This window comes from Cupressus sempervirens, chromosome 10 (genome assembly GCF_028749045.1).
Source record: "Cupressus sempervirens isolate cs-2001-9-10 chromosome 10, ASM2874904v1, whole genome shotgun sequence".
Lineage (NCBI taxonomy): Eukaryota > Viridiplantae > Streptophyta > Pinopsida > Cupressales > Cupressaceae > Cupressus > Cupressus sempervirens.
Genome location: NC_143127.1, coordinates 880,401,591 through 880,405,354, shown reverse-complemented (window position 1 = coordinate 880,405,354; position 3,764 = coordinate 880,401,591). Strand labels below are relative to the sequence as shown.

The 3,764-nt window shown below is 37.3% G+C and overlaps 1 pseudogene; it reads left to right on the top strand.

The window, feature by feature from the left end:
• Positions 1 to 1,144: 1,144 nt before the first annotated feature.
• Positions 1,145 to 1,670, top strand: LOC149536801 (pathogenesis-related genes transcriptional activator PTI5-like; annotated as a pseudogene).
• Positions 1,671 to 3,764: the final 2,094 nt, after the last annotated feature.

The following is a 3,764-nucleotide window of genomic DNA, read 5'->3' as shown; positions in this document are numbered from 1 at the left end:
CAATTTGGATTTTCACAGAATCTTTGCGATCTTTAGAAAGATCAACTTCAATGCAAACACGCCGCTGAGGGCGAGCATTAAAAAATTTCTCTAGCTCCTTGGTAACAACTTTTCCAAGGGCTTGGGCAATAGACTCAATAAAAGGCTAGCAGGGCAAGGGTAGACCTGAGAATTCGACCCAAACAGGAACCCTAAGCTTTTTATCATCCGAGATAGAGAAGTCTTGGGACCATTTCTGAAAAACAAGTAGAGAGGAACGCATAGACCAAGGGCCGTTGGTAAAAACCGTGTCTGCTTGTGACAGGTTAGCAAAGCGAAATAAAAAAAAACCTTTGGTAAGGTTTTGCACAGCGTCAAGGTGGACTCCATGAGGAGTCCAACTTTTGTTGACCCATTCTCTGAGCATAGCTTCATGGGGAGTCCTACCAACAAAATACCCTATCAAGGTATGTTGTTCTAACTAGTCACATGCAGCATCAAATTCTTGCAAAGGAAGGACAATATCAAGATTACCTCGTGGAAGACCTTCGGGACAAACTTGCGCGGGTGTTTGTTTGATGATGGTGCCATGGCAGTCCAAAGTAGCAGCATGAATACTAGAACCAACTAGTTCACCGCTGGCTGAAGCCATTAAATCCTAACCTAAAGCTCCCACAGTAAATGCGATATGACAAGTACCGACAGAAGGGGAGTGCAAGCGAAGGGCTGTACACAAAAAACTGAAAGTTCGCATGAAGCAAGAAAACCCTAGTAGAGCGAAAAAACTCCGATCGTAAGACTTCTTTTCGAAACTTAAAACTAGTTGAATTTTGTTCATCTTTGAATTCTACTGAAAGAACCTATTGACTTCTTGACTTGTTACTAGAAATCTGAAATAAAAATGGAAAACAAATGAAAGAGGGTAATGTGATTTTGTTCTTAATATACTCTGTGAGTTTATTAATCGTTATGTTAGAGATGCGCACGTTGTTGACATGTGCATCTGTCAACCCTAGTTAGCCAGTAAGTGCAATTAAGGAAGAAAGAGGACTTTCTCTCTCTGTCAGTTTATTAAGGAAGAAAGAGAGGACTTTCTCTCTCTCTCTCTCTCTATATATATATAAAACTACAGATTCCTCCTAATTCATTTCTATCTGCCTCTAAAATGATGAGTGAAGAGTAGTACTCTGCTCAACAGAGTTCGTTGCGTTTGCTAGGCGAGGATTCCATTTCCTCATCTGCTGATCTCTCTGACGGAGATCAGGATTTGAAGTGTTTCGTCTGAGTGACATTATAGAGGCGTGCATCGCAGGCCATGGGGAAAATTTGTAGCAGAGATTAGGGACTCTGCCAGGGATGGGGCCCGCAGTTGGCTTGGAACTTTCGACACTCCAGAGGCAGCCGCTTAGGCATATGATTGTGCTGCTTACAAGATGAGAGGATCCAAGGCTCTCCTCAACTTTTCCCTCAACGGATCTGCCTATGCTGAGTGGGCCTCAGTGTGTGGTCATATGGAGCCCTGCAACAAGAAGCACAAAAAGAATATTGTAAAGGAGTCTCATAAAAAGATTATAATTGATGTAAGCAATGGAAAGGACGATGTTTGTCAGAAATTGGAAAATTTGGACCCTCTTTCTCTGCTTCCCAACTTTCTTACTTTTCCCTTCACACCATCATCCATGGTAATGTAATCTCCACTTTTGTAAATAAATCATTACTTTTTTCATTCAATTATTCGTTAAATGTATTCTCCTGGATTTTTATTTCTCTTAATTTAGGAAAAAATATTCCTATAAATGAATATGAACACTATCAAACCACCTCTAGGAAGAAAAACTTAAATGCCAATTTATAGTATTGTCCATATCTATGTCTTGGTAATTTAAACTAGCTTATATATTTTATATATACACAAAAAGTCGAGAGATATCCTTCTCGAGGTACCTATTTTCATAATCGGATTTAGTGCAATAGGTGCCTCGAGAAGGATATCTCTTGAATTTTTGTATATATATAAAATATATATAAGCTAGTAGCACTCGTGACTTGCAATGAAAGAATCAAAGACATTATTGTCATTAATGTAAAAGAATAAGTAATAATTATTGAATATATTATATTTTATGATACATTATAGATTTTACATGTTTACTTTATAGATATACTTAATACAATAGATTCCTTTTGAAAAAAAAAACCCACCAACATAATAATTAATACGATCAAAATGTATATTTTTTACTCAAGTAATTAAAATTACACTTTGGATATAAATTAGAGTTTTCATTTGCATTAGTGCTAGCATAAGTTTTATCCTTAAAGTTAGATTATTATTTGCAGTGGCTCGAAAAGTTCACAGTGGGACTTCTTTAAAGAAATCAAGAGTTAAAGAGTTATTAAGGCTTCAAATTTTATAATACATGGTTTGTTTATTAATCATGAAATTAAAGTCTCAACAACTCTCTCATGTTTCTTTATCTCTCATCCTTCACACTATGTCTAGCTCGCATTCCCCCGCCCCCCCCGCCTCTCTCTCTCTCTCTCTCTCTCTCTCTCTCTCTCTCTCTCTCTCCTTCTCCCCATCACCAAATCCATCCATTTGATTGCCTACCTCACCTCTTTCCCTTCTTTTGTCTTTCTCTTTTTTCCCACATGCACCTACCATTTTACCCCCCAATTAGTATTAATTTCTACATCATGTCTTTCACCCTCTCCCTCTTCTCTCGCTCTCTCTTTCTCTATAACTACACTCTTTAACTCTCTCCCCTCACTCCTCTCACAATATCATCTTCCTAGCCTATTCACTCTCTATATCTCCCTCTCTCTCGGCAACCCCGCGCCGCCCTCCCCCCCCCCCCTCACCGCCACCCCCACCCCCCCACCAATCTCCATCTATTTTAGACCCTTGTTATCCTTTTTCTCTCCATAACTCTAATTATTTCTTTCTCTAACTCATATCTTCCCGATGTGTGTTGTCCATTTCTACCTGATATCTTCATCCTCTTTTCTCTTTGTAACTAAATTATACAATTAGTTTTAATACATCAATCCAATAGATTAGAATAATATATAGTATTTGCAAAGACAAGAATGAATGAACTGTTGGATACAATTGTTCAATTGTGCGTTGTTTTTGATGTTATACAAATGTCATAACTGTTATCAGACAGAGTCTACTAAGCATTTTTGAAAGTTACATTGTGAAAAAAATTTTTACTGAGCTTACTTAGGCACTGAAGGCTCCTATAATAGAAATAAGTTTCTACCAATCTCACAAGGTTAGCAAAGGAAAGTTAGTTCTTACCGAGTTCACTTGGGCTCCAAAATATTTTTGTAGACTTTGTAGAGTTTGCCGAGCTTCACTTGGTCAACACTGGAAATCATTTTTGGAGCAATGTTTACCGAGTTGGGTCAGCCAATGAAGGATTTCATTATTTTGAAATAAAGTTTATTTGTTTCATCTAATGTTTTTCACTGACTAATGTATTGTTTATTGGTAAATGTAACTTGTAAATGAGCCGACTTGACAATTTGTAATGTATAAATAAAAGGTCAAGTTGTGATTTCAAATGTATGAATGAGTAATGAGCGAATATGCAAGTGAATTGATTGTGTGAAAAGGAAGTGTGAGCAAATTTTGAAGAAGGATATGATATCCTTGAGGAACAACAAAGTTGTATTCGATTAGAGAGGATCTAGTGAAGCAAGTAGAGATTTGTATTAGCAGAGTTTAGTTGCATCTCATTCAGGTCACTTATTGTTACTTTCTCACCATTGTAGCATTA